The sequence below is a fragment of the Pongo abelii genome, chromosome X (assembly GCF_028885655.2).
Source record: "Pongo abelii isolate AG06213 chromosome X, NHGRI_mPonAbe1-v2.0_pri, whole genome shotgun sequence".
Taxonomy (NCBI): domain Eukaryota; kingdom Metazoa; phylum Chordata; class Mammalia; order Primates; family Hominidae; genus Pongo; species Pongo abelii.
The window spans coordinates 9,160,555-9,166,742 of record NC_072008.2 but is presented as its reverse complement, the minus strand read 5'-3'; the positions used below and the strand labels follow the sequence as shown (position 1 = coordinate 9,166,742).

Sequence of the window (6,188 nt, the reverse complement as noted above, 5' to 3'; positions counted from 1 at the left end):
CCCTTGCTGCTTCCCTTGAGCCTGCCCACACCTCTGCAGATACTCGCTTCATTTCTCATTCCTTAAGTCTCTGAAATTGCCCTTGAACATGCCATCTCTCTATGCTGGGACCATGACTGAAACCCTGGGTGGCTGGCCTCTGAGTCTACTTTAATCTTCATGACATCACAATGCCTTTTTAAAAAATATTATTTTTAATTTTTGTGGGTACACAGTAGGTATGTATATTATGGGGTGCATGAGATATTTTGATACAGGCATGCAATGTGTGATAATCACATCAGGGTAAATGGGGTATCTTAACTTTAAACATTTATCCTTTGTGTTACAAACAATCCAATTATATGGTTTTAGTACTTAAAAATAAATGATTAAATTATTATTGACTATAGTCACCCTGTTCTGTTATCAAATATTAGGTCCTAGTCATTCTTTCTAATGATTTTTTGTGCTCATTAACCATCCCCATCTTCTCTAACACCTCCACTACCCTTCCCAGCCTCTCAGCCTCTGGTACCCATCCTTCTACTCTCTATCTTCACGAGTTCCATTGCTTTGATTTTTAGCTCTCACAAATAAGTGAGAGTATGTGATGTTTGTCTCTCTGTGCCTGGCTGATTTCACTTAACATAATGACCTCCAGTTCCATCCATGTTGTTGCAAATGACAGAATCTCATTCTTTTTTTATGGCTGAATAGTACTCCATTGTGTATATGTACCACATTTTCTTTATCCGTCTATTGATGGACACTTAGGTTGCTTCCAAATCCTAGCTATTGTGAACAGAGCTACAATTAACATGGGAGTGCAGATATCTCTTCGATATACTACTGATTTCTTTTCTTTTGGTGCATACCCAGCAGTGGGATGGCTGGATCATATGGTAGCTCTATTTTTTTTTTTTTTTAGGAACCTCCAAAGTGTTCTTCATAGTGGTTGTACTAATTTACATTCCCACCAACAGTGTACGAGGGTTCCCTTTTCTCCACATCCTCACCAGCATTTGTTATTGCCTGTCTTTTAGATATAAGCCATTTTAACTGGGGTGAGATGATATCCCATTATAGTTTTCCTTTGCATTTCTCTGGTGATCAGTGATGTTGAGCATCTTTTCATATGCCTGTTTGCCATTAATATGTCTTCTTTTGAGAAATGTCTATTCAGATCTTTTGCCCATTTTTTGATCTATATTTTTTCCTATAGGATTGTTTGAGCTCCTTCTATATTCTGGTCACTAATCCCTTGTCAGATGGGTAGCTTGCAAATATTTTCTCCCATTCTGTGAGTTGTCTCTTTGCTTTGTTGATTGTTTCCTTTGCAGAAATTTTTTTACCTTGATGTAATCCCATTTGTCCATCTTTGCTTTAGTTGCCTGTGCTTGTGCAAGAAATCTTTGCCTACTCCAATATCGAGAGTTTCCCCAATATTTTCTTGTAGTAGTGTCATAGTTTGAGGTCTTAGATTTAAGTCTTTAATCCATTTTTATTTGATTTTTGTATATGGTGAGAGATAGGGGGTCTAGTTTCATTATTCTGCATATGGATATCCAGCTTTCCCCGCATCATTTATTGAAGAGACTGTCATTTCCCCAGTGTATATTCTTGGCACCTTTGTTGAAGATGAGTTCACTGTAGGTGTTTGGATTTGTTTCTGGGTTCTTTATTATGTTCCATTGGTCTGTCTATGTGCCATGGTGTTTTGGTTACTATAGCTCTGTAGTATAATTTGAAGTCAGGTAATGTGATCCCTCCAGTTTTGTTCTTTTTGCTCAGGGTAGTTTTGGTTATTCTGGATATTTTTGCAATGTCTTTAAATGACACCACCTGCCTTTAAAGTTGAGTCAAAGAGTAGAACAAGTAACAATGGCTGAGAAGGACTAGTTATGAAAGTAGGAGGAAATCCAGGAAGTGTGGCATCATAGCACTGAGTAAAAGAGAGCTATACAGTGGGAGTATCAAAAGCTATGATAAAGAAGTGATATTATTAGAATAGGGGTCTACAGATACTTATAGCCAGCCCTCATAGAGCCCTTTCTGTGTCTCAGGCACTATTGTAAGTGGTTTACATGTTTTAACTCTATAAATCCCCATGAGATAAGTAATATCGCTATGTTCATATTGCACACAGGAAACTGAAGGGGTTATGTAGCTTACCCAAGGTCACACAGCTAGTAAGTGGTGCAGCAGGAAGTTTAATCTGCTCTTATTAATGCTGCACCATTGTCAATTTAAGCAACATTAAACTTCCCAGAAGAAAATAGCTAATATTCATTGGTTGTAACTTTTTATTTTAATAGTAGAAGACACTAGAACAGGGGAGGGCAGGATGGAAGTTTAAAGGTAAAAACAGAAAAGGAGGGATTTGTATAAAAAATGAGTTCATCATCTCTGTTTAGTTCCTGAGTCTATGTTTTGGAACTTTTTTCTTTTCTTTTTGTGAATAGAACAGAAACTTAAACTCGTGAAAATAAAAGCTCATAGAGTTTAATGAGGGCAAAGGTTTTTTATTGACCTACTGGGACTTTGCTTGGGAGGAATGTCCACATGCCTTCTACCCTCCTTCACTGAATCTGGGTCCTGTGGAGACCCAGTTTCCCTGAGTACCACTTTACCAGAAGCGAGTAGGTGAAGTCTCCTTACTAGAGCCTAAGCACATAGATCAGTAGAACTAGAGATTTCACCAATTCTGTGTTCTCTTTTTATTCCTCTTGGAGATGTTCTTAGGGAACATTTGCAGCAGCTGTGCATGACATATGAGATTTGCAGGGGCTGAGGGTAGGATGAATGCAGGGGGAGGGGAGTGTGGGGAGGCTGGAGAGCTGACACAGCTGGCTGCGTGATTTCAGCAGGGGCTCTGAGGGGTTCCTAGATGCCCACATTACTAATGACAAAGTCGGTTTCTTTACCTTTTCCAGGACAGCTGGAATATATGGAGAATCTTCAATTCTTTTTTCCTTTTTAAAAATATTTTAATAGACAAATAACAATTGTACATATTCATGGGGTGCATAGTGACGTTTCAACACCTATAGTGTATAGTAATCAGATCAGGGTGATTAGCATTTCCATCATCTCAAACATGGTATCATTTTTTTGGGTTGGGAACATTCAATATCCTCCTTCTAGCTATTTGAAACTATGTATTATATTAATGTTAACTCTTGTCATCCCACAGTGCTATAGAGCACTAGAACTTATTCCTCCTATCTGGCTGTAATTTTGTAGCCTTTAACAAATCTCTCCCTATCCCTTCCTTCGCCCTTGCCTTCCCAGCCTCCAGTATCCTCTGTTTTCTTTACTTTCTCGGTGTGAAATGACATGCATTAAAAAGGCAACAGGGAAAACAACATAGCATAAAGTTTCACAACGAATAGTAGGTACGGAACAGTCTTTCTGAGCCCAGAAGAAATTTTGCATTATCTTTGCTGAATAATTCTTCCCTACCACTCACGACACCCTTGCTTAGGATGGCTGAGAAGATAGCCTTGAGTTGATGGGTCACGAGATGTTGTAGAGATTTTTTGAGAGAAGAGCCAGTATGTGTGTGTGTGTGTGTGTGTGTGTGTGTGTGTGTGTATTAATACTTGTTGAAGTAATCTGAATGCAAACTGGATTTAAATGGATGGCATTGTAGACAAGGATAGATTTTATAAACCAAAGAGCCCTTGAAATAATCAGCTGTTAAAAATATATTAATATAATCGTCTTTCACATATGCTTTTTTAAGTTTGATTAACTGCTTTCTAAAAGTGTATTCGATATTAGAGCCACATCAAACAAGCTGTGCTGAAATGTGTCTGAGCGTATAAAGCACAACTCAGATTGTAGATCACTCGAGAATTGGATATATGGGAGAAGAATGTAAACTATTTCCTTTAAACAGTGGATGGAGAAGTAAGTCCACAATTAGTTAATGATGACCTTGGCCGACCTTCAATTATGTTAGCCTAGAAAGGATTTCTTGAATGTATTTACCTTGTTATTAACTTCTTAGTAATTCTGTCACAATTCATTTTTCTATTATGTCACCTTTTATTTACCTGTAAGGACACTTTCACATAAATTTCATCTCATCCAAGGATGATAAAGAAGAACCTTGAATGAAATGAAGTTCATCTTGAGTTAGAGCCTCCCAAAACTTGAACCAATTTTCCTTTGCTACCAATGTCTGGTAATAAGTTTGGGGCTTTAAAAACTGTAATAACTTTCTCAGGCTGAGAAAGGTAGTAAATCTAGTGCAAATCCATTTAAAGGTTCTGGGCAAGACACGCTTAAGAATCCAAAAATGGTTGATGAAGTAGCTATAGTGGCTGAACTTAGATGGTATTTCGGGTACTAAAAATACACACATAGATGTGGAATAATTAAACATAAGTACAATATTACAACATAGCAGACAACTGGAAGTCTAAATTAATATCAATTAGATAAGAATAGATTTAAATATGTGAAAAAATACAATGCCATATAATATAACTCTGAAAAGGACAAAAATGGGAATTCCTTAGTTATATAAAATGGGATACTGAAGAAGAGCAAACAAAAATGGAATCAGAGCAATGGATAAAAGAAATGCAAATCTCTAAAAATTTATACGGAAATATAAATATTGAGAGAAAATAACCTTCTTTTTCCTGAAAAGTGATTTAAAAGAAATCTTCCTGATTGGTCACCTACACATTAAAGATACCATAAGATATTGTTGCTCCGTGTGTCAACTTGTGCCCTGGAAATTCTCAGACAGGAAAAATCACCCTGGGAAAGAGAGTGTATGGCTGGAAGGTGGGTTTGCACTTCATAAAAAACACAAAGGCCTGAAGGAAGTCTCAACATCATATGCATGTTGAGGAGAGAGAAGGGGACATTCCAGGAAAGGAAAGTGGTGAGAGTCAAGGGGTGGGGGCGGGGATGGTCTGCATAATCCTGCATGAAGCATAGCACCAGAAAGTTTTTGTAAGGCTCCTTTCTGGAAGCTAAAAAGAGGTCTGGCAAAGAATAAAAAATTGAGGGGAGGACCGAGGAACTCTTTTGAAGTATATGAGCTATCTGTTGCTGTGTGACAAATGGCCCCCACTTTAGAGGCTTTATCTCAAGTTTCTCTGTCAGGAATCTGGGGGTCGTTTAGCTGGGTCCTCAGCATCTGAAGATGTTAGCCAGGACTGTGGTCATCTTTAGGCTTGACTGTGGAAGGATCTGCTTCCAAGCTCACGCACGTGTTATTGGCAGGATTCCTTTGCTTGCAGGCTTATTGGCTCGAGGGCCTCAGTTCCTTGTTGGTTGTTGTCCCAAGGCTGCCTTCGGTTCCTTGCCATATGGGCTTCTCTACAGGGCAGCTCACAACCAAAGGCCTAGGATAGAAACAAACGAAACTACCATGTGAAAAGAAACAGCAAGGAAACTTTCATGTCTCAATCATAGCACTAGGTAGAGGGAGGGGAAAAAGATTTTGAACCGCAAGCAGATTTATATTCTGAGTTGACACCACCCATGTGGTCTAAAATCTCATGAAGAAATTTTAATTTAAAATGCTCTTAGTCTATCCCAACAGTGATCAAAAGACATTATTGATTGTAAAATGCAAACTGATTTAAGAGACGTTAAAATGCTTTTTACAGTTACCTTATATTTAATAAAATGTGATCAAAGTTTTGCTACAAAAAAGAGATATAATTTACATACCATACTATTCACCCATTTAATTTGTACAAGTCAATGGTTATTAGTATATTTGCAGATTTATGCAACCATCACTACAATACATTTTAAAACATTTTTGTTATCTTCAAAAGAAACTTCGTATCTTTTCATTTTTATATTTATTTATTTTTTAAATTTTATTTTATCTTATAAAGCTTACAGCACCCGGCATTCTCAGGTGGTCTCCCATCCAAGTTCTAACTAGGCCCAACCCTGCTTAGTTTCCAAGATCAGTTGGGATCAGGCATGTTCAGGGTGGTCTGGCTGTAGATAGATACTTCATATATTTTTAGTTATTACCCCCCAACCCCTAGCCCTCGGACCCCCATGCCAGCCCTCAGCAACAATGAGTCTGCTTTATGTATTTATAGATTGGTCACAGACATTTACAACTGATGTTAGAAGTCACATTGCTTTTGCCATATTCATTGCTTAAAAGTGAGTCATTAGGTCCAGCCCACAGACAGGCAGAGAGGCTTCTACAGGGAGGT

At 38.0% G+C, this 6,188-nt stretch overlaps 1 pseudogene; it reads right to left on the bottom strand.

The window, feature by feature from the left end:
- Nucleotides 1-5,850: 5,850 nt before the first annotated feature.
- On the bottom strand, nucleotides 5,851-5,969 carry LOC112131238 (5S ribosomal RNA; annotated as a pseudogene).
- Nucleotides 5,970-6,188: the final 219 nt, after the last annotated feature.